General features: G+C 46.2%; 1 protein-coding gene across 2 annotated transcripts in view; it reads right to left on the reverse strand.

Moving 5' to 3' along the window:
• Positions 1 to 25,934, reverse strand: part of LOC124716903 (putative mediator of RNA polymerase II transcription subunit 12) — a 435,024-nt gene that overhangs the window by 383,132 nt on the left and 25,958 nt on the right. Inside the window, exon 2 of one of the 2 annotated variants that reach the window (XM_047243460.1) lies at positions 24,511 to 24,690. The exons of the other annotated variant lie outside the window; for it this stretch is intronic. The gene's annotated coding sequence lies outside the window, so the exon portion shown is untranslated. The remainder of the gene's footprint in view (positions 1 to 24,510; positions 24,691 to 25,934) is intronic. 2 annotated transcript variants of the gene reach the window in all.

The raw sequence follows: 25,934 nt of genomic DNA on the forward strand, positions 1-25,934 counted from the left end.
ATCCAAACGATCTTTACCACGAAGAGGTGTGGACATGTCCTTTGTAGTAGTTGCTGACGATGCACAGTGCATTTGTTACGCCAGAGTGTCTTGCGAAACCACTTGTGGGAAGTCATAATAAACGCTCAATTGAAAGTGCTTTTAATTATTGACATTCAAGAGCTAGGAGAGTAACTGAAAACGTTTTCGGAATAATAAGCAGCGTATTTAGAGTTCTCCGGAAACCAATGTTACTGCAACTCTAAACAGCAAGATGGTTTACGTTAAGCTGTGGTTACACTGATCGTCCAGAACGTTGTGAGCACCTTCCCAATAGCCGCTACGTCCAGCTTTGGCACGGGTAACAGCGGCGACGTGTTATGGCTTAAAGGCAATGAGACTGTGGTAGATAGCTGAAAGGAGTTGGCACCACATCTGCACACACGAGTCACCCGATTCCCGTAAATTCCGTGGAGGGGGGGCGATGACCTCTGACGCCACGTTCAGTCACATCCCAGATGCGTCCGACCGGCTTCAGATCTGGCGAGCTGGGGAGTCACATCTGACGAGCTGGGGAGCCAGCGCATCAACTGGGACTCGCCACCACGCTCCTCCAACCACTCCACACACCCCTCGCCTTGTGACATGGCGCACTGTCTTGTTGAAAAATGCCACTACCGTCGGAAAACATGATCGTGATGAAGGGGTCTGGACCCGGCATATGACACTCCTTGGCCACCATGGTGCCTTGCACGAACTTCACTACACCCACGGTTGCCAACGTGAATGTTCCCAAGAGCGTAAGAGAGCGCCGGCTTGTCTCCGTCCCGCAATACGTGGGTCAAGGAGCTGTTTCCCTGGACGGATTGGCGCCCTCCCATCGGCATGCCGAAGAAAGTATCGGAATTCATCAGACTGTCCAACGCTCTGCCACTGCGCCTACGGCCAGTGTCGATGGTCACGTGGTGATTTCAGTCATACACTGCTGGCCATTAAAATTGCTACACCAAGAAGAAATGCAGATGATAAACGGGTATTCATTGGACAAGTATATTATACCAGAACTGACATGTGATTACATTTTCACGCACTTTCGGTGCATAGATCCTGAGAAATCAGTACCCAGAACAACCACATCTGGTCGTAATAACGGCCTTGATACCCCTGGGCATTGACTCAAACAGAGCTTGGATGGCGTGTACATGTACAGCTGCCCATGCAGCTTCAACACGATACCACAGTTCATCAAGAGTAGTGACTGGTGTATTGTGACGAGCCAGTTGCTCGGCCACCATCGACCAGACGTTTTCAATTGGTGAGAGATCTGGAGAATGTGCTGCCCAGAGCAGCAGTCTAACATTTTCTGTATCCAGAAAGACCCGTACAGGACCTCCAACATGCGGTCGTGCATTATCCCCCTGAAATGTAGGGTTTCCCTGGGATCGAATCAAGGGTAGCACCACGGGTCGTAACACATCTCAAATGTAACGTCCACTGTTCAAAGTGCCGTCAGTCCGAACAAGAGGTCGCATCATGATGCTGTAAACAGAACCTGGATTCATCCGAAAAAATGACGTTTTGCCATTCGTGCACCCAGGTTCGTCGTTGAGTACACCATCGCAGGCGCTCCTGTCTGTGATGCAGCGTCAAGGGTAACCGCAGCCACGGTCTCCGAGCTGATAGTCCATGTTGCTGCACACGTCATCGAACTGTTCGTGCAGATGGTTGTTGTCTTGCAAACGTCCCCATATGTTGGCTCAGGGATCGAGACGTGGCTGCACGATCCGTTACAGCCATGCGGATAAGATGCCTGTCATCTCGACTGCTAGTGATACGAGGCCGTTGGGATCCAGCACGGCGTTCCGTATTACCCTCCTGAACCCACCGATTCCATATTCTGCTAACAGTCACTAGATCTCGACCAACGCGAGCAGCAATGTTGCGATACGATATACGGCAATCGCGATAGACTACAATCCGACCTTTACCAAAGTCGGAAACGTGATGGTACGCATTTCTCCTCCTTACGCGAGGCATCACAACAACGTTTCACCAGGCAACGGCGGTCAACTGCTGTTTGTATATGAGAAATCGGTTGTAAACTTTCCTCATGTCCACATGTTGTAGGTGTCGCCACCGGCGCCAACCTTGTGTGAATGCTCTGACAAGCTAATCATTTGCATATCACAGCATCTTCTTCGTGTCGGTTAAATTTCGCCTCTGTAGCACGTCATCTTGGTGGTGCAGCAATTGTAATGGCCAGTAGTGTAGTTACCATCAAGGACAGGTGTATTTTCAATCATCGCCATACGCGATTATTACAACCAGATAAACCTTCGGTGGCGGAACATTGCCGTACAGAGGTTCACAGGATGTTATTCAATGAGACGCAAGTAGTTGCAAATGCTTCTCGGTACTGGGATTGTGTTTTAAAAGAATCTGTCGAAATCAGACTAGCGGATAATGTCATTAATCGTGATAATGGATACCCGCTAAGTAGAACGTGGAATCCTCTTTTATCAGACATGATGAAACAACGGCATCTGAATCGGCCGGCTATGAATGATCATTTGTAACTCTATATCGTTTTCAACAGTATTCACCACCGGAGGCGCTGCAACTTTTTTTGCGCCAAAGGGCAGCAGGCATGATTGAGCGCGTGCGCATTGTATCTAGTGCATGCGCTGTTGTACTTCCGATGCATATAAAGGTGCAGTCATTTGCGGGTGGAATCAGTTATCGGCTAGAGCAGCGTGGCTTTTCTCACCTGATGATGGCGGCCGGGTGGACTGCTCAAATACTGTGCTCAGATGACAAGGCTGGAAACTCGACAAGAATTTGATATGACGACCACCGTGTTCCTCCGAGGCTCGCTCTGGTCAGGGGATCCCCCTCTACCACTCAGTGTTGCCAACCCTCAGAAAACGAAAAACCACAACCCGTTATGGTCACAGTACACTTATTTTTTGACATGCCTCGTACAAGAGTTTCTGGGTTCACCGTTCAGCACACATTGTTGAACATAGGGCACCACAGCAGACAACGCCTGGAAGGTTCCATGTTGATCGAGCGACATCAATCGTTACCATTGCAGTGGCGCACAGGATCGTCGAAATTGGACCGTGGATTGGTAGGAACGTGTCGCGCGGTCGGATGAATCACGTTTCTTGTTAAGACAGGACACGGTCGTGTCCAGATTTGCCGCCATGCAGGCGGGCGGCTGCTCGAAACATGAGCGCCACAGACGCAGACCAATGGGGCAGTATTGTGCTCTTCACCTAGGCTTCCATGGGATCTGCGGTAGTAATCGACGGCACCGTGACAGTCTCGGATCGCCTGCAACTCTTCATACTTGATGTCTTCAGAGAAAGCGATAGCATCTTCCAGCACTACTGCCCATGCCGCAAACGCCAGGATAGTGCTACAGTGCTTTGAACTTACGCTGATGTCTTGGCCACTGAATTCGTCTGACGCGAACCCAGTGGAACACGTCTGGGACGCTGTCGGCAGTCGACTCCGCGGCCACCAACTGCCAGCCCGTAATTTACGGCCACTGGGTCAGCTGTGCGTGGTCGTGTGGCGCCACATAGTTCGCGAAGCCTAGCAACCACTTGTCGAACCCGCTATTTTATTGCTTTCCAAAGGTAGACCAGCACGCTACCAAGCAGGTGGTCATAATCGTTTCCTTTAATCGACAGAATAGGGTTGTCATATGCAGAGAAGGAACTGGCACCCTAAAAAAAAAAAAAAACACTGAAATTATACCTATCAATGTTTAGACAGCTTTAGTTGTCAAATTTCAAACCTCGACACGCGGCGTGACAAATACAGGTTGTACGTAAAGTCCGGGAACACTACCAATTATTTATTGCACAAGAACTAAACATTGTACAGACGTCATACATATTGCATTTTGAAGAGAAACTCTGAAAGTTTTATTTTATTTTTTACAAGCATTCGATATGCGAACCATGAGTGACCCGGCAGACATCAATAGAGTAATCGAATTCTTGCCACGTCCCAGTATGGCATCAAAAATGGTTCAAATGGCTCTGAGCACTTAACTGCTGTGGTCATCAGTCCCCTAGAACTTAGAACTACTTAAACCTAACTAACCTAAGGACATCACACACATCCATGCCCGAGGCAGGATTCGAACCTGCGACCGTAGCGGTCGCGCGGTTCCAGAAGCGCCTAGAACCGCTCGCTCACTCCGGCCGACATGGCATCGTCGACTGTGGCAGTCGCTTCCCATATTCTCTTCCAGAGCTCTGCTACATCACGTGGTAGAGGCGGTACATAAATCTGATCTTTAGTGTGTCCCCACAGAAAAAAAATCACACGGAGTGAGATCTGGTCATCAGGGAGGTCATTTCACGAAACAGCGAGTTCAGGTGCGGAGCGAGCTATGTTTGCGACTAGCGCTGACTATCGGCAAATTACCAAACTACGCTGAGGCGGTATACACGTAAAAACTTTCATGGTTTCTCTTCAAAATGACATATGTATATCTGAACAACGTTCGGTTCTTGTGCAATAAATAATTGAAAGTGTTCCCGGCATTTATGTACACCCTGTATGAGGTAAGTATGACATGATTTCGGTAGGAATCAATTCTAGGGGTGAACCGTCATCGTCACAATCTCTAGTAAGTTTACTGACCCCGAAAACTGTGGATTTGAAACTAATGTCGGTCGTTATCGAATATTTTTATTAGTTCCCGCCCCTACCTCTATGGCTGGTGTGTTACATTGCGCCCACAATATTTTTATACAATTAATGAGTAATGTATATACAAAATTTTGACCTAAATTACTCCAGACGCTCTTGAGTTAAGCCTGCATGCCACCCCCCTTCCACTGCCAATCCTTTGAATGATGGGTGGTTCCTTATTATACCACAAAAACGGTACATGTAGTAACTCACCAAAATCTCATCGCTATCGGATGAGTGGTATAGGGATGCAAGGAAGGCGAACAAACAAACATATTTTCATTTTTATGCAGGGTGTCACAGGAGAAATGGTCATTTGTGCAGTATTCCGAGTGGTTTCCGAGGTAGAACACGTTTAGTGTGCCAAGACAGAAAATTACTAAAGACATTAGCTGCCAGTGGGCATCCGTATAAATCAATGGAGAAAGGTGAAAATGTGTGCCAGATCACGATTGGAACCCGGGTCTCCTGCTTACTGAGCAGATGCATACATATGTTTTTAAGCTGGTGGTGCGTATGTATGAGTCCTACCCACCTAATCTATTTGATGTTTTACTCTAGCCCAACCTACGCCGTTGCTTTCAATCTCTTTCTTTGGGATATCGTTCTGCCACAGGAATAAGAGTGGACCTAAAATTGAACCCTGTGGGGCTTCTTTCATGATTTCTCTTCAGTCACTGAAATTTGTGTGTAGAACCATCAGTTGCATAAATAAGAACGTACGTTAGATTTCTATCTCAGAAACCATTCGAAACACTGTATATGTCCAGATGAAGTTTTTTCCTTCAAATAGGCGCTCCTTTCACACTATTCCTTCTGGGATACTATCTATTAGATTTAGCTTTATGACCGGATGCTCTTCCTCACGGAAGGAAGGAAGATTGGGTTTAGTTCCCGCCGACACCGAGGTCATTAGAGACGGAGCACAAGTTCGGATTGGGTCAAGGATAACGAACAAAATCGTCAGTGCTGTATCAAAGGAACCATCCCGACATTTGCCTGAAGCGATTTAGGGAACTCACGTTAAACCTAAATCTGGACGGCCGGACGCAGGTTTGAAAACGTGCTCCCGAAAGCGAGTCCATTACGCTAATCACTGCGACACCTAGCTCGGTGTCTTCCTGAGGCCACGGTGGACCTGGTAACCGAAGTGCACGTTCCTTTTAGCGCAAGCAAGTTCGCAAAGATGTGTTCATCAGAAACAACACTTTTCCATCCAATCATTTTCATTGAAACGTATTGCACTGGGTCCAATCGCCTTCAGCGCAGCCAGGTACAAGGCGAGCTGTATACTCGTAATTTGGCGCACAGGGTGGGCGTGGTCAGCAGTCTGCGGCTGTTTGCTGATGATGCTGTAGTGTACGGTAGGGCGCCGAAGTTAAGTGACTATAGGAGGATACAAGAAACTTACGACAAAATTTCTAATTGGTGTGATGGATTTCAGCCAGCTCTAAATGTAAGTTAGTGTGGATGAGTAGGAAAAACAAACCCATAATGTTCCGATACAGGATTAGCAGTGGCCTGCTTTACACAGTCACGTCGTTTAAATACACTACTAGTCATTAAAATTGCTACAACACGAAGATGACGTGCTACAGACGCGCAATGATGCTGTGATATGCAAATGATTAGCTTTTCAGAGCATTCACACAAGGTTGGCGCCGGAGGCGACACCTACAACGTGCTGACATGAGGAAAGTTTACAACCGATTTCTCAGACACAAACACCAGTTGACCGGCGTTGTCTGGTGAAACGTTGTTGTGATGCCTCGTGTAAGGAGGAGAAATGCGTACCAACACTTTGATAAAGGTCGGATTGTAGCCCATCGTATCGCGATATTGCTGCTCGCGTTGGCCGAGATCCAATGACTGTTGGCAGAATATGGAATCGGTGGGTTCAGGAGGGTAATGCGGAACGCCATGCTGGATCCCAACGGCCTGGTATCACTAGCAGGCATCTTATCCGCATGGCTGTAACGGATCGTGCAGCCACGTCTCGATCCCTGAGTCAACAGATGGGGACGTTTGGAAGACAACAACCATCTGCAAGAACAGTTCGACGACGTTTGCAGCAGCATGGACAATGAGCTCGGAGACCATGGCTGCGGTTACCCTTGACGGTGCATCACAGACTGGAGCGCCTACGGTGGTCGACTCAACGACGAACCTGGGTGCACGAATGGAATGACAAAACGTCATTTTTTCGGATGAATTCAGGTTCTGTTTACAGCATCATGATGGTCGCATCCGTGTTTGGCGACATCGCGATGAACGCACATAGGAAGCGTGTATTCGTCATTGCCATACTGGCGTATCACCCGGCGTGTGGTATGGTTACACGTCTCGGTCACCTCTTGTTCGGACTGACGGCACTTTGAACAGTGGACGTTACATTTGAGATGTGTTACGACCCGTGGCGCTACCCTTCATTCGATCCCTGCGAAACCCTAAATTTCAGCAGGATAATGCACGAACGCATGTTGCATGTCCCGTACGGGCCTTTCTGGATACAGAAAATATTCGACTGCTGCCCTGGCCAGCACATTCTCCAGATCTTTCACCAATTGAAAACGTTTGGTCAATGGTGGCCGAGCAACTGGCTTGTCACAATACGCCAGTCACTACTCTTGATGAACTGTGGTATCGCGTTGAAGCTGCATGGGCAGCTGTACCTGTACACGCCATCCAAGCTCTGTTTGACTCAATGCCCAGGGGTATCAAGGCCGTTATTACGGTCAGTGGTGGTTGTTCTGGGTACTGATTTCTCAGGATCTATGCACTTAAATTGCATGAAAATGTAATCACATGTCAGTTCTATTATAATATATTCGTCCAATGAATACCCGTTTATCATCTGCATTTCTTCTTGGTGTAGCAATTTTAATGGCCAGTAGTGTACATATTCCGCATCGCACACTAAGGTGCGTGGCGGAGGGCACCTTGTACCACTACTTGTCACTTTCCCTGCTGTTCCACTCGCAAACAGAGCGAGGAAGAAACGACTGTCTGTACCCCTCCATACGAGCCCTAATTTCTCGTATCTTATCTTCCTCGTCGATACGCGCAGTGTATGTTGGCGGGAGGAGAATTGTCCTGCAGTCAGCTTCAAATTTCAGATCCCTAAATTTTCTCAAGAGTGTTTCCCGCGAAGAACGCTCCCTCCAGGGATTGCCTTTGACATCCCATAGCATCTCCGTAACACTGAATTGTTCGAACGTAGCGGTAACAAATTTAGCAGCAGTCCTCTGAATTGCTTCGATGTCTTCCTTCAAGCCGGCCTGGTACGCATCCCAAACACTCGGACAGTACTCAAGAATAGGTCGCGCCAGCGTCCTATATGCGGCTCCCTTCCTACTCATCCGCAATAACTTACATTTTTATACAGTTAGAACGAGCTCCCATTCATCATAATGATGTCTAAGTGGTCTTGTATCTTCCTACAGTCACTCGGTTTCTACACCTTACCGTATACCACAGCATCATCAGCAAACCGCAGATTGCTCCCCACCGCGTCCGCAAAATCATTTATGTATACAGAGAACAACAGCGGTTCTGCCATACTTCACTGAGGCACTCCTGACGATACCCTTGCCTCTGATGAACACGCGGCGTCGAGAGCAACATACTGGGTTCTATTACTTAAAAAGTCGTCGAGCCAGTGACGTATCTGTGAACTTATTCCATATGCTCGTAGCTTCGTTAACAGCCCGCAATGGGGCGCCGTGTCAAACGGTTTCGTGAAATCCAGAAATATGGACTCTGCCTGTTGGCCCGCACCAATGTGTAATATATGGGGTCGGGGAACTTGAATGGGAATCCTAGGGAGAAAGACGAAGTAGTTCTCACGAAACCCTGCAACCTACATTTAGAGGACTGTATTCGTAGATCACTGTGCGGACATAATACCGCCATCAATTTATACCTCGCATAGGGATCATGAGAAATAGATGTTATTAGGGCGCGTACAGGCGGTATGTATTTCTCTCACTTGATACCCGAATGGAATAGGAATGACAATCGCTAATAATGGTACAATATTGTACTGTACACTGGCTTGCAGAGTCTACGTGTAGATGTAGATCACAGTGGACAAGAGTCACGGAGAGGGGACGGAAGGGAAGCTTTTACGCCATACTTTCTAAGAATGTGATGTAATACTGTGAACATATACGAGAAGAATGGATACGAAGTAACGCTTACGTCGTAAACTGTTTACGGCAGGTATAAACTCGAGTGAGCAGCGAGAGCAATTGGTAGTCAAGGAAACTCGTTACCAGTGGTGGGGCTAGCTAGGTTGTAAAACTGTTGCAGCTATACTTGTCAAGTGGCACAGAACATCGACTTCCTCTTCGGCTGGACGCAATTTTTTGTTTTTGTTTTTACGAATACTGTGCATCGCGAGATTTAATGCCGCAGCTGTGGGCAAATAACGCTCCCCGATGACGTATACAGGGTGTCCCAGAAGGAATGCTCAACATTGAGTGATATGACAGGAACGATGATTTCGGAGCAAAATAGTACAGTAAATATAGGCTCTAAAAAGCACACCTCAAGAGCCATGACCACTACATCATCGACACTGAAACAAATCTCTTCTACTGCAAGCTTTTGCGAAAAAGTGGTGATGCAAAACTATTTTATGTACGTAAATTGGATATTGCCGACACTATCTCCCGGGAACACTGCCTGCTATAGGACTCGCAGCCACGTGTTCGGCAACACCGCCGGCCACTGCGTCCTGTCAACGTTTGCGACAACACATTTCCGGCCCTGGTGTGCTCATATTAGGCACACCATGGACGCAAACGAGCTAGTGGAAGGGACTGCAGCTCTCCTGTACTTGAATTCCGCAAGGAACAAAGTTAAAAATAAAAACAAAGATCTGGCTTTGCGAAGCTGTTTTCTTTTTTCAGTAAGCGAACTGTTCCCGTAAGACTGTCGAAACACGATTTTGTGTGTATCGTTAAAAAGGAAATCGTTCGAGAATTGATAAAAACGAGTACCAACATAAAAGATTGTATACCAGTTAAACTCCGATTGGCGATCAGTCTTAAGCTTTTGGCTACTAGACATCCATGCAGAAGGTCGTTGTACCTCTTTAAAGTACTCTCCTCATCGATATAGACCTCTTGATGACAGACATTTGCAACGCTTTGGTGTAGGGACACGAGGAATTTATTACAGCTGTGTGAAATAATAGTCAAATGTGTACTTAATATTTTATTTTGGCTCACCAGTTCCATAAATGCCGGTTTCACGTCTTTTTATATATTGCTTTCGTTGATGCATAGCTCTGGTGGTAGATGTACGTATAATGGCAAATGCGGAAGCATCACAAACACATTAGACCAGCATGGCTAACACAGTGTCAGAATAGCGTCAGCATAGGCCCTAGTCGTCTCCCAACAGATGAATACAGGACCTGTATGGTTTTCAACGGAATCTTGCACCAGTCTTTCTGCAAAATAATGGAAAGGTCAGGTAACGACAATGGAGGTGAGTAGGATCATGCACCCTTAACCGAAGAACAACACAAATGTTCAGCAATAGTGAGATCTGGTGGCCAGGGAGACGCGACAATCCATCCTCGTGCTCACAAAACCGGGATGTGTGTGAACAGCGGCCCTCTCTCTTGGAACAGAGCATTAACATTGGGCAACAAACATGCGATGCACATGATCAGCAGGAATGGTCGCAATCCTTGGCGGTAACGCAGGGTAACCGTGGGTCCCATGAAATACCACGATACGGCTGCCCAAATCATCATCGAACCACCGCTGTGTTCCACTCTTGGGACGTAAACTAGGCCATAAGTTGGAAACAGTGTGAAACAAGACTCATCTGACCGAATGTCTTTTTTCCATCGCTCCACAGTTCAGGATTTATGGCTCCTGCACCAGTTCTGCTGTTACGGGAAATTGCATCACTGATGAGTGGTCTGGGAGTCCCAGCTCACCCTTGAAGTCCCTCCTTCTGGAGCCCTTTCCCTGTTGTTCTGATGCTTACAGGGTTTGCGAGTGCGACATTCATTTCTGCAGTGACTTTTGCTACCGTAGTCCTGTTTATTTTCGTCCTAGTCCCTCTTTAACGACCAACTGTAAGAATTACTCAACACACACATTCGTAAAAGCTGGGATCTAAACAGCAGTTAAGTGTTGCGGCGTTCAATATAACCGAAACTACCAGAAGCGCTTCGTTCACGACATTTTTCAACGGACCAATCGCTTGTTTCTTTCGTTACACTTGACACGTCGCGCCCATTGTTATAGACGATCAAAGGGCAATTAATACTGTTACAAAATTTGGAGTAGGAATTGAAATACGGCGAGAAGAAATAAAAACTCTGTGGCTTGCCGATGACATCATAATTCTGTCAGAGACAGCAAAGGACTTGGAAGAATAGTCGAACGGAATGGATAGTGTCTTGAAAGACGGATATATGATGAATATCACGAAAAGCAAAACGAGGACAATGGAATGTAGTCGAAATAAATCATGTGATACTGACGGAATTAGATTAGGAAATCTGGCGCTTAAAGTAGTAAATGAGTTTTGTTATTTCGGAAACAAAATAACTGACGATGGTCGAAGTAGAGAGGATATAAAATGTAGACTGCCAATGGCAAGAAAAAATTGCTGAAGAAGAGACATTTGTTAACATCGAGTATAAATTTAAGGGTCAGAAAGTCCTTTCTGAAAGTATTTGTATGGAATGTAGCCATGTATGGACGCGGAACATGGACGATGAATAGTGAAGACAAGAAGAGAATAGAAGTTTTGAAATGTGGTGCTATAGAATAATTCTGAGGATTAGATGGGTAGATCACGTAACTAATGAGGAGGTACTGAATAAAACTGGGGGGGAACAGGAATTTGTGGCACAACGTGAGTAGAAGTAGGGGCCAGTTGGTAGGGCACGTTCTGAGGCATCAAGGGATCATCAATTTAGTATTGGAGGGAAGCACGGAGGGTAGAAATCGTATAGCGAGACCAAGGCATGAATGCACTAAACAAGTTCAGAAGGATGTCGATGTCGGTTACAGTAGTTACTCGGAGATGAAGCTTGCACAGGATAGAGTACTATGGAGAGCTGCATCAAACCAGTCTCTGGACTGAAGACCACAACAATAAAAACAACAACAACTATGAACAAAAACTTCGTTTGCCACAAATCAGCGATGACATCAGGAGGAAACTGGAAACGTGTCGCCGCGCCTCGTCCCCCCCCCCCTCCCCCCCCCCTCCCCCCCGGCCTTGCTCATCTCTTCTACCACGCGCGACTGAACTTCGTAGTATCAAGGTGTTAGGCGAAGGGCGCATTACGCATTTAACATGTGTTGCCCTAACATTCTGGTGACTTTTCTGGAGATATCTGTAACGAACGGGATACGCTCTAGTGATTTGTGCTCCCCCCTTTTTTTCGTGTAGCTGTCTAGGTACAACCTGTCGAAACAGACGGCTTGTATCTATTTCTTCCGAATGTTTTCAACAGAAAAGAGAATCATACTCTCAGAACTAAATTTTCAGCCACGGCTTTTGTCAGAAAACGAGAGCACACACACACATTCACACAGTCCCACTGACACAACTCACGCACACACATGACCACCGTCTCCGGCCGGCCGCTGCGTCTACACGCTGTGAGAATCACATGTAAACGAACGACTCCTCACGCCTCCCTGCCTCCACGCTAGCGGCAGGAAGTGTTGGCAGCACTGACTACAAGTTGAGGGGAGTGGTCGGAAGGGGAGAACCAGTAGGAGCGAGGGATCAGGGAAGCGGCGCACGTACTCAGCTGCGTCCAGCCAGCGACGATTCGTGACACCTCAGTAAACGAACAATTTTATCTACTTCTACTGAGACAAAAATGAGTTTTTCCAGTGTTTTTTTCCAAATTTCCCCGACATTTCCCCGATGTCTTTGATTTCCCTGATGTCTGATTTCCAGAACATGTGGCAACCCTGAAAACAGACCACAGGACCTCCTGTGCTGGTGACCACGGGATGGACAACCCTCGTGGCACTGCACGAGCACTACCGCCAGCCGGGCCACGTGCTGCATGGTCAGTTACAGCAACAGCAACCTGATGGTAACTTCCACCAGGATGGGACACCTTCCTGTTTCAGGTGCCACATAACGCTAGCCCTTGTTTTCGAATTTCATTATCATTGCCTTCAAACCGTAATGACTTCGGGCCTCGCTTGCATTACAGGTATAAGACGCACGCATAAAATTTCAGCATTGACTTTCTTGGAAGCTAGGACCAATCGCACGTAAAGTCTCTAGCCAGGTATGCAGGACAGGTCCCTCTACAATGTAACTAAGCCTAATCAAATCCCAGGATTAACAGGTCGTATGGTCCCCTTGTCAGTTCGAAGGCTGTCTTGGAGCTTTCCAAGTGGTTTATTGTTTCCATCTATTGTGCCGCGTTGCCACATCTATTTCCTCACATTGGATTGCCAACTGAACGGCCGAATACAAATCTTTCGAGGTCCCTTCACGCACTTTTCGCGCTGGTAACCCCCTCAAAAAATACATGAAGTGCCCTTCGCTCGGCCTCCTGCAACAGAGCCCCATTCGCCTCATCGCTCTGACCCAACTTGTAAGTATATTCGTTAATTCATCTTATCCTGTCAGCAAATTTCTCTACCGTTTCCCCCTTATCTCTTCGTCATTGTGCTCAACCTCTCCCTACAGTACCGAGCGCTATTCTGTTTCTTGTACCTCTGTAAAAGCCTCTACTTTAACTCCTAAAACTGTCCTGCCACCCTTAAGGTCTCAGAACACCTTACATAAGTCTTCACTTGATCCGTTAATCTAATCTTGGCTACATGTAACAACTGTTCATCACACCAACCATTCATCACAGCTGAAGTTTCCAAGACCTCCACAAACGAACGCACATTCACAGATGCCTTGCCAGAAAACGGACTAATCTAACTCGCGGCAGCTGGATCAATCTCCTGCTGCGGCATCCTAGGCAACAACGACTGATCCGACGTGGTTTCTTGCTCATTTCTAGATGTTAATTCATTCCTCAACTGCGTACTGTCCGCTGTCAACTGCGGTACCATTTCCAACAAAATCCATACCGCTTCTGGTTCCTACTATCATTCCTGACTGCCATTGTGTTGCTTTCGTTCCCAGTTAGTCCCAAAAAACAGTGAAGTACAAGAACAACCTGACTTCCTACAGCTTAATCAAATGCCACGAAAAACAATAAAATATTATGCCTACGCAAAACATCTAAAATGGCCTGCCATGAGCCATACTCAAAAACACAAAAAGAAAGAAAACATCCAACACTCAAAAGAAAACTGGTCCAAACTCACCACATCATGTGACTGTAATGCAGGCGGTGGGCTCGAACATCGTACTGTAGAGACGATGTCCGCTATCCTGACACCAAATGTAGCGGCAACTTCTGCCACCAAATGTAACAGCTACACCAAATGTAGTGGAAAGAGGTAGAAGGCACCATATTAAAACTCGTCCGAGCTTTCCAAGTGATTTATTGTTTCCAACTACAGTGCCACGTTCCCCTTGGTCTGCGTCACCAGGTCCCGCAATGCTGAGGATGCCACTTCACTGTCTGCAAAACGGCTTGGCGTGGAATGGCTGCCCCAGCGACCTGTGCACACACTGGTGTGTGTCGGCCATACGTCAGGATGCGCCAATAGTCAACTCAGCATTCTTCGCCCCTGCTGCCTCACCGCCGTTCGCCGGGAGTCGCAGGCAGCCCACTGCACGTTTCTTCACCATCTTGGTTCACATGGCGGGTAACAACAAGCGCCCGTGATCTGCAGTCCGAATCTGAGGCCCTTTGCCCTGGATGTCTCCGGTGCATGTTGGCAGCCAAGATGACTGCTCGCAGTAGCAAGCCATGGAGTGACCCATCGCTGGCTGGCTATGGACCCCGTGTTGGCTTCAGAGGGTTGAACTAGCGACCCGCCACGGACTGGAATGCTGGCACCCCGTCTGCTGCTGCATGTGGCCAGTGGTGTGACATGCCCCTCCGTCCAGGAGAGCTGTCACACTTGAATGCCTCTCATTGGAAAACCCACACCTATTTATATGTGGCTGTGCGCCTCTGTTTTGGTAAGGCACCGCTCCGAGTCAGGTACTCACAACACCTAGGGTTGCACCAGTGGACCCTTTCTGCCCGTAACTTGCGACATGCAAACCACTGCATTTACTCTTTTCAGCAGTTCGGCGGCCCTGTGGCCTCCATTCTCCTTCGCAACCGCTGGTCAGCATAACTTACTGTCAACAGGCCCGCACCTGGCGGTAGCTTGTGCACTGAGAAATGTTGCGCCGAATCTAACTTTCCTATCTTAAACTGTGGTGCCGCTACAACACCAACACCTTCCTCTCTCCAGCCTCCATTTGGACCCAATAAAACGACTTGCAGAGCTCTTGCTTCACACTTCGATTGTTCTCATCTCTACCTCTTCAGTATGTAGTGTCGCATCGCAGTATTCGCACACCGCAGGTGCAGGGAACGTCCTTCATGCTGAGGCATGCATGATCAAACACGATGCCATTAAACTTTCGTCGGAAGGAGCAAATGAGAAAGCAGAAATCTCATTAAAAACCGCTAGCTATTGCCAATCGCTCAACAATTGTCAGCTGTAAAGTTGCCCATGGTGAATTCAAAATACTGAATCGTGGAAGTTTGTCGCTCTGTACACCTTCAGCTTTACATCAATTCCACCGGCATGTGCATTCAGGAAAATGGGCACTCGTTTCAACAACTCATTTAACTGAACATTCCAGCACCAGAACATCTGTCTTAACAGCAAAGCCAATTATGTATAGCATGTTGCCTCCACTGGAGTGAAAAGTTTCCCGTTGGACGTGGTACGTTGCAACTCACCAACTTCCCATCAGTGTGTTACCTGTTAAGTTGGTCGACTGGCACAAAAGGTTTGGGGGAGCGAGATAATCCGGCTACAACACACACTGAAGCACCCACGAAACTGGCATAGGCATGCATACAGAGATATGTACACACGCAGAATACGGCGGTGCGGTCGGCAATGCCTATATAACACAAGCGCAATTGTTAGATTGGCTACTGCTGCTACAATGGCAGGTTATCACGATTTAAGTGAGTTTGAATGTGGTCTTATAGTAGGTGCACGAGCTATGGGACATAGCATCTTTGAGGTAGCGATGAAGTGGGAATCTTCCTGTACGACAACTTCATGAGTGTTCCATGAACATCAGGAATCTGATACAACATAAAATCTCTGTCATCGCTGCGGCTGAGAAAAGATCCTACAAGAACAGGACCAACGCCGGCTGAAGAGAATCGTTCAACGTGACAGAAGTGCAACCCATCAGGAAATTGCTGCAGACGTCAATGCTGGGACATCAACAAGTGCCAGCATGCGAACCATTCAATGAAACATCATCGATACGGGCTTTCGGAGTCGAAGGCCCACTCGTGTACCCTGATGATTGCATGACACATAGCTTTACACCTCGCCTGGGGCCGTCAACACCGACATTGGACTGTTGATGACTGGAAACATGTTGCCTGGTCGGACGAGTCTCGTTTCAAATTGTATCCAGTGGATGGACGTGTACGAGTGGGCAACCTTATGTATCCATGGACCCTGCATGTTAGCAGGGGGCCGTTGAAGTTGGTGGAGGCTCTGTAATGGTGTGGGGCGTGTGCAGTTGGAGTGAAATGGGACCCCTGCTGCATCTAGATAATACTCTGACAGGTGACACGTATGTAACCATCGTACGTCATCACCTGCATTCATTCATGTCTATTGTGCATTCCGACAGACTTTGGGAATTCCAGCAGGACAATGCGACACCCCACACCTCCAGAACTGTTAGAGAGTGGCTCTAGGAACACTCTTCTGAGTTTGAACACTTCTGCTGGCCACCAAGCGCACCAGACGTGAACGTTATTGAGCATGTATGGGATGTCTTGCAACGTGCTGTCCAGAAGAGATCTCCATCCCCTCGTACTCTTACGGATTTATGAACACACGTGCAGGATTCAGGGTGTCACTTCCATCGAGCACTACTTTAGACAAGACATTAGTCGAGTCCACACCACGTCGTGTTGTGGCACTTTTCCGTCCTCGCGGGGGCCCTACGCGATATTACGATGGTGTACCAGTCTCTTTGGCTCTTCAGCGTATATCGTGATGGGGTGAGGAGAAACGCGTGAGGAAAGAGGGTGAGTGGGTGGGGGTGGGGGGGGGGGGCCACGCCTGTCTCCCACAGTGCTGCCACCTAACCCTGTGCCCCACTCTTCCACAGAAACACAGGAATCTAGAACGGCAGCAACTATCGCTTAAATGCTGTTCAGAACTGAAAATGAAATCCTTTAATGCGCTGACTTTTTTAATAAAGATCCTTACTGCTACAATTATGTACACTTATCACGGGGAAAAGAAACAGTGCGACATAGAGTAAACTAGACAGCAGACAACAACGGATACTTCACACACTATTGACAGCTAATTAAAATGTTGGCCGCAGACAGAAAGAAATGACTAGCAGCCGAAGCCTTGCGACTTCCACCAATTCGGAGCCTACAGAGCCGATCAGTCAACTTAAGCTTCGTACACAGCTAGCGACGAAATCGCGGATCACGAATCGCGGGACAATTTTGAGGGCTGTGTCACGACTTATTTCTCGGGTTCTGCGACTGACGCGATACGAAAGTCCCTAGTCTCGGGATGCGCCTCGAAACGGGGAACATGTGACAGTATCTCCAGACTTACTGTAGGATGTACGTTTTCAGAGTCAGTTTCTACTTGCCCGCGACGGAGTGGGCATTGCAAAAGATTGAGGATTTTGAAGCGATGACATGTCTTTGAGATCTGACATCCCAAGAGTACAAAAACAGATGCGAAAGGCGGCATGCTGTGGAGCGTATGGCCAAAAAATACGAAATGTCACAACACTACATGGGAAAGAAAATTACTGTATTTAATATCCACAGGTCGGGGGAAGAACATAAAAAGCTGTGAGAGTCAAAAAATGTGGTAATTCTCCGAAAAAATCAAATTGGTTTTGTTATCACCCATTACAATTTTTACTACAACGCATGCAACCCAGAGGAGATCTGCGTATAGACAACGAAGAAGACCCTCTCCATTAAGTAAATTTGTTTCATTTTATTTCACCATTTATGCAATGCAGTACACTGACTTTAACGTCGTGGACTATAATATGAAATATTAATTATACAGGGAGTTACAAAAAGGTACGGCCAAACTTTCAGGAAACATTCCTCACACACAAAGAAAGAAAATATGTTATGTGGACATGTGTCCGGAAACGCTTACTTCCCATGTCAGAGCTCATTTTATTACTTCTCTTCAAATCACATCAATCGTGGAATGGAAACACACAGCAACAGAACGTACCAGCGTGACTTCAAACACTTTGTTACAGGAAATGTTCAAAATGTCCTCCGTTAGCGAGGATACATGCATCCACCCTCCGTCGAATGGAATCCCTGATGCGCTGATGCAGCCCTGGAGAATGGCGTATTGTATCACAGCCGTCCACAATACGGGCACGAAGACTCTCTACATTTGGTACCGGCGTTGCGTAGACAAGAGCTTTCAAATGCCCCCATAAATGAAAGTCAAGAGGGTTGAGGTCAGGAGAGCGCGGAGGCCACGGAATTGGTCCGCCTCTACCAATCCATCGGTCACCGAATCTGTTGTTGAGAAGCGTGCGAACACTTCGACTGAAATGTGCAGGAGCTCCATCGTGCACGAACCACATGCTGTGTCGTAAAGGCACATGTTCTAGCAGCACAGGTAGAGTATCCCGTATGAAATCATGATAACGTGCTCCATTGAGCGTAGGTGGAAGAACATGGGGCCCAATCAAGACATCACCGACAATGCCTGCCCAAACGTTCATAGAAAATCTGTGTTGATCACGTGATTGCACAATTGCGTGCGGATTCTCGTCAGCCCACACATGGTGATTGTGAAAATTTACAATTTGATCACGTTGGAATGAAGCCTCATCCGTAAAGAGAAGATTTGCACTGAAATGAGGATTGTTACATTGTTGGATGAACCATTCGCAGAAGTGTACCCGTGGAGGCGAATCGGCTGCTGATAGTGCCTGCACACGCTGTACATGGTACGGAAACAACTGGTTCTCCCGTAGCACTCTCCTTACAGTGACGTGGTCAACGTTACCTTGTACAGCAGCAACTTCTCTGACGCTGACATTACGGTTATCGTCAACCGCACGAAGAATTGCCTCGTCCATTGCAGGTGTCCTCTTCATTCTAGGTCTTCCCCAGTCGCGAGTCATAGGCTGGAATGTTCCGTGCTCCCTAAGACGCCGATCAATTGCTTCGAACGTCTTCCTGTCGGCACACCTTCGTTCTGGAAATCTGTCTCTCTACAAATGTACCGCGCCACGGCTATTGCCCCGTGCTAATCCTGACATCAAATGGGCATCTGCCAACTCCGCATTTGTAAACATTGCACTGACTGCAAAACCACATTCGTGATGAACACTAACCTGTTGATGCTATGTACTGATGTGCTTGATGCTAGTACTGTAGAGCAATGAGTCGCATGTCAACACAAGCACCGAAGCCAACATTACCTTCCTTCAATTGGGCCAACTGGCGGTGAATCGAGGAAGTACAGTACATACTGACGAAACTAAAATGAGCTCTAACATGGAAATTAAGCGTTTCCGGACACATGTCCACGTAACATCTTTTCTTTATTTGTGTGTGAGGAATGTTTCCTGAAAGTTTGGCCGCACCTTTTTGTAACACCCTGTATACATATAGATAAGTAGGTATTATTTCTTATCCTGACTAAAAATTTTAATTATGCATATTGAACAAAAATTATTATTTCCTCATCCACATATTAATGCCACACTTTAGAATAATTTTGTAGCGTCATTGTTGTTACCTTTGTCTCTTAATCCCAGTTGTAACCGGTTTCCTTTAACGTTTACTGATGCCTGGACGTATAACTACTCCGGTAGTGTGCACGCGCGTCTCTGTTTTGGGGAATATAGCGATGCACACTGGCCGCTACGTGTGTACGACAGTTGACACCAAGGGCGTGGCCTGGCGGGGGGGGGGGGGGTGGCGGGGGGGGAGGGGGGGGGTTGGGTTGGGTTTCAACCCCACCCACCAGATAACCAGACGAAGCTTAAAAAAGGAGAACTGACCTTAAAATCGATTGTAATGTAATCTTTATTTCAGCGTGGTGTTGTGGGCGAGGGAAATACGGCAGCGACAATATTGCCACCAATGGCTGGACTGAGCCTCAAAGGAATGCGGTTTGTCTGGAGCCCGGGAAATTCCTGCATCAGGGCCACCCTAGTTGTCACAGTTCCGAAGCTGGGCACAGTGACAAGTCATTCATTCACACGGCATCCCGCATCTTTTTTTTTTAACGTTTTCTTTCTACATTTACATTTATATAATTGTGCTCCGCAAGGTACGACATGGTAAGTGAAATACGCAAGGTACGTCATGGTAAGTGAGATACTGATACTGAAGTACCCCATCACCGGGGCGTCGGTTCCATTCACGCACATTACGCGAAAAAAAAAGGACCGCTTTTATGTCTCAGTAGCTGGGCCGACTTCCCAAATCATTATAATGATCCTCTGAAGATATATACGTTGCACTCTCAGATATCCTTCTGTTATTTGTACTCAGAACTTCTTTTTTCATATTCGGTGATCTTACTGTTTGTTCAACTGTTCATTTCTGACGTTAAATTTTTTTTACACAAAAAACAAGATCATCTTCAATGTGACTGACACACACAGTGGTTACGGTTACTACAAGCCACACCACAAGTTGCGAACGGGGCCAAATTTCTAGCAGTTTACTGTCGAGTTGAGATTTTCACAAATGTTTTATTCGTATCTTACAGAAAATAGCAGTACGGCAATAAGCAGCCTTTTAAACACGCCGCTAACGGCACTCAAGTAATTTATAGCAATACAACAATTTTAAAAAACTTAAAGAACATTAGTAAACAGGCTACTAAAGTAAATACAGAAGTTTCTTAATAAAGTACGGTGAGGTAGTGAAGCTACCAACACCGCCATTAAAAAAATTAAACAGGTCTCAGCAAACACACGATTAATGGTAATAACAGGAATTTACAAACTTCGTGGAATTTAAAAAAAATTTAAACAAAAGTGTCCTGGAATATCATTAGAACATAACAGATATGACGGACCCGTGTAAGGCGGCCACAAATCACCCACTCAGGGATGCTCAGGCTAGGCAGAATACTGACCAATTTAAATACGCCCGTAAACACAATTGACACTCTCAGGCTGGTCGCTGCACCGACTTTTAGCCAGCGAAAACTTGTTATAAGATGGCTTAACTTGCTGACAGAATTAGAACTAACCTCGTACAAGGAAACATTACACCACACAGTCCTGAATGAGCGACCACATGATCAACCAACAAGCAGCACGAATTTACTCATAACCAACGACAGAATAGTGAAGCAATTAAACTGACAAAACTACACCTCCCATCGGACAGTAACGAGAGGAATAGGAAAGATCACTGTCTTACAGGATTACACCAGTGCCAGGGACAGGAAACCCGGTTGCCGGAGGCCACAAGACAGAAGAGACGCTGGTTACACAAAATTATTACTTGATGATTAGACCTTTCACAAACTTAACTTGCAATTATGCTCGAACAGGCAGTACACGACCTCCGATGGCAAGGATCCACACATCCGACGGAAATACGGAAGCGTCCGATCCCACCCGTCTGCTTTGACCCATGACGTCACAAATATGGCGGAAACAAAAACAAACACACACACTTTCCACAAGAAGCCTAGTGACACTAACGGGACAAGCGCGGGAAATGGGGTGTTTTGGGTGGGGGGCAAACTAAATATAAACAAATTTAGACGCCTTGCGTAGCTACAACGTGTAAGTGAAGACAGCCATGCATGAATACCCACCCACCTCCCCAGGGGTCGTAACGCCTGCAACCCATAGAAGATAAAGATGCTTCAGTAGCTGATTAGTGTTTTTTGTTTTTTTTAAAAAAAAAAAACTCACGGGATAGAACGAACAGATCAGAAAGATAAATATAATAAACTAAAACAGAAATTCGAGGAAACAGATAATTAACATAAGTAATAAGTGTTTTTAAATTTTTTTTAAAAAATCTCACGAGATAGAACGAACAGATCAGAAAAGTAAATAAAATAAGATAAAACAGAACTGGAGACAGCCACGCTCAAACCAAACTCCGCGCCGTCATGACGTCACACACGACAACACCCTTACGTCACGGGTCAAAGCCGACGCGTTGGATCGGACGCTTCTGTCGACCCCATCCGACCGCGCACGCGTCGCCAGCGTACCCAACACGCCACGGTCACGCGACAACACGCTCTGTCACCGGATTTCACGTCTTCTCTGCAACGTTGACGGGTAGTGACCGCTCCTTCATGTTAGGTGTCTCCTTTTTAAACTCCAGTGTTGAAACGGAGGACTTAAAGAAGCTTGTTAACGTCCCACCAAGGCGAAATGAACAGGAACTATTCGTGGGTAGATTCTGTATACAATCAACACGCGGGGAGCTCTTCCGTCAAGTCGGCCCGCTCGTTACACACAACCGACATACATCACGTGGCGACTCGGTACAACCGACCACGCCTGCTTCGCGCTGAAGAGCCACACAGCCCTCCCGTGTCCACCACACTCTCTCTGCGCGCAACCCCCCTACTTCCGCGCCACCACACGAGGTTACAACCGGTCAAAGATCTCACTTCCCACATAGCAGTTTCCCGGAAGCAAAAACTCAGATATCGATAGCAGAGGGAAAAGACAACCATGCAGCCACTTAGTGACAGACAACATATCAAACAAACATGTCAGGGGAAGAAAAGGAAAACCAATGCAATCTAAACACAAGATGTCGACACACGGCTCAGTGAGCTACCTCAAATTTTACTTCAGTTCCCCAGTCACTATTCCGTTTTGTCACCAATTCCATTATCGATTTTGAAATGTCTTTGTAACATCACGAACCCAATTTTTTTTAAATCGGAATCTACATTTCGTTTCTCATGCAACCCTGTGATACGTTTTTCGCACAAAACAAACTGACAATCGATAAATGTAGGACTTATTTCCCATTGTCTGTGCCTGTTTTTGCATAATGAACCTTTTAATAAGATTTCCTGCATTTATCTACAACAATAGCGGAACAGTTCACCAAACCAACATGTTTACCATTCGTTCTCGTCTTAGTTCTGTCAATGAATGTTTGTATGTCCTTTCCCTTCGTCGTGTCAAATTTGCTTCGTTCGTAACACTTTCACTACAAATAAACCTTTCAGACCTCGTGCTGACTCCCTCTGACGAACGTAAGTAAACAATGTTCAGCTGATAACTGTTGCCTCCTCCACTGCCAGATTTATTATTCATGAAAATACTCACAGTGTGCAAATACAAAACTGAGCCACATTGTTGTAGTCCTAGTTTTATTATTAACATCCATCTTTTTCTGCATTATATCTTTCACAATGTTCATTGCACAACTGACAAACACTGCATTCATTAGGCTGGTAAAATCTCTTGTTTTGGCAGGGCTTGTGTGAAAACCGTGAGTTGCGCATCGTGTTACTACGTGCCGGAGTTCATATTGTGTCTGTACCCATTCTTCTGTCATTGTGGCATCGGTTGAATAGAAGCAGCGGGAACACGTTTTCGTCAGCGGAGCAACAAAAATCCAGAGAATGAGTGTACTCCTGAATAAATGAAACAACAAGACTGAATACTACAAAAAGCCAATGCATGGAAAGTCAAAAAATTACTGTCACTACCCAAGCGTTTTCCATAAAATTGGTAACTGGCGATATTTACTAACGAACTAGGTTTTCCGACACTTTCTTTGAGATTTTGGCTATATATTTAGATGCTGCACAACTTTCCTTCTCGAAATTTTTTCGTCAAATTGGCCAATCTCAGATATTGCACGTATTATGGCGACGAAACGAGTGTTTATCTAAAGGTGAAAAACTCGTGTTTTCTAATGTAGCTTTTCTGCGCCGCCAAATTTAATCAAATTGTAAAGTATTCTTTCCCAATCGATACAGAGCTTAATACCCGACAGATTTGGTAACCTTGACGTTTTCGATTAAATGCGTTAAGTTCGAAAGAATTTGAGAAGAACCAGAGAAATGTCTGAAATTTCGGTGGTTTTCTTTTCATTGAGATTGAAACTCCACTCAGAAATCGGGTAAAGCTCGGTTTATGCATATCTGAGGTCTATTTGGCTGATTCAGTTTTCAGAACTCCACAAATTTTTGGATGGCAGAACGCTAATTTTCTTGTCCTGGTAGCTGTTGCCCGTCTTTTAGTGAGTGTGGTTAACTAAAGTTAAATCAGCACACTTGCAATCTGACTAAAAGCAGCCGAATAAAATTAATAATAACCAGTCATATGTTTGCTAATTTTTTTATTCTAGTGTCTTTTTTTTGGGGTCATCTGCATCGCGAAAATAGAGGCAAAGAAAAGAAAAAAAAATGGTTCAAATGCTCTAAGAACTATGGGACTTAACAGCTGAGGTCATCAGCCCCTAAACTTAGAACTACTTAAACCTAACTAACCTAAGGACATCACACACATCCATGCCCGAAGCAGGATTCGAACCTGCGACCGTAGCAGCAGCGCGGTTCCGGACTGAAGCGCCTACAACCGCTCGGTCACAGCGGCCGGCAAAGAAAAGGAAACTGAGAATACAAATAAATCTAAGGGCTTGGAATATTGGAAAAAAATGGTGCTCACAATCTGGTGCATTTAAAGACGCATCTTGAACTGTCGAGCCCGCCAGTCGCAATGTGACGAGTAGAGACAGTGAAGGCGTAATGATTGCTGAGGCCTCATTATCAGAAAGAGCTACAAACGCGGAGGTACTTTTGGCCACTCAGCGGTCCTCCTGCACACTGCCTCCCAGCATCAATCAACCTGCAACATCGAGCGTGGCACTTAGAAGTTTACGTCATGTCTCATCTGCTTCGAATGGTTTTGCTACATTAGATATAGTTTTATATTCAACTCAAAATTCACAACTGGACGATTGTCTACAGGAACAAATTTTAAAAGGCGCTTGGGTACCGTCTAATGATTAAAAATTTCCTGTTTCGTCAAAACGAAACTTAAACTTTCAACTGAAATGGTTGGACAGATTCCCTTGGCTGTCGTATTCTGATTTTTTTAAAAAAATCGAGCCTTCTGCAAAAATTGTGTCGTTATGGGTCGTTCATGTGAAGGCAAGAGAAACAATCAGCGATTAGGAAAACTCGTTTGTGAGCCTTTTACAAATTGAGAAAAAGCGTTGGAGGTGTTTCAAACGCGTGCACGAACTTCGTATCACAAGCGAAATTCGGAAATGGCAGACAATTTTCTTAAAACTGTTTCCTCAAAGATGTCGACAGTAATCGCGCAATTGTCTTCAGAGAGAAAACGGCAGCAAGAAGACAATAAAAGGAAACTGACGTCCATAGCAAAAGCTATAATTTTTTGTGGTAAGCAAGGCATTCCTTGGAGGCCATACTGACTCTGGAATAGTTTACACATTATGGGAACCTCAGCGATAGCTAAGGAACGATGGCAACTTTCGAATGTTACTGCGTTATGCTGCTTAGTCTGGAGATAAACATATTTTGGAGCATTTGTCTACAGCTCCAAAGAACGCTCTATATACCAGCCCACAAATTCAAAATGAAATTATTGCTGTTTGTGGTGAAATGGAAATGAGCGTTTGGCGTCATTGGCCCGGAGGCCCCTTACGGGGCAGATCCGGCTGCTTTGGTGCAGGTCTTATTACATTCGACGCCACATTGGTTGACCTGCGCGCCGGATGGGGATGAAATGATGATGAAGACAACACAACACCCAGTCCCTCAGCGGAGAAAATCCCCGACCCAGCCGGGAATCGAACCCGGGCCCAGAGGACGGCAATCCGTCACGCTGACCACTTAGCTATCGGGGCGGACTGTGGTGAAATTATACAACGTAAAATAATTGATAAGGTAAAGAAAGCCAGAATATTTAGTATTCTTGCTGACGAAACTACTGACATTGCACACGTAGAACAAGTTTCACTTTGCTTAGGGTATGTTGATTCGGAGAATGTTAATCACCATAAAATTAAGGAAATGTTCCTCGAATATATTCCAACTATCGATGTTACTGGATTCGACCTTGCA

This window comes from Schistocerca piceifrons, chromosome 9, assembly GCF_021461385.2.
Source record: "Schistocerca piceifrons isolate TAMUIC-IGC-003096 chromosome 9, iqSchPice1.1, whole genome shotgun sequence".
Lineage (NCBI taxonomy): Eukaryota > Metazoa > Arthropoda > Insecta > Orthoptera > Acrididae > Schistocerca > Schistocerca piceifrons.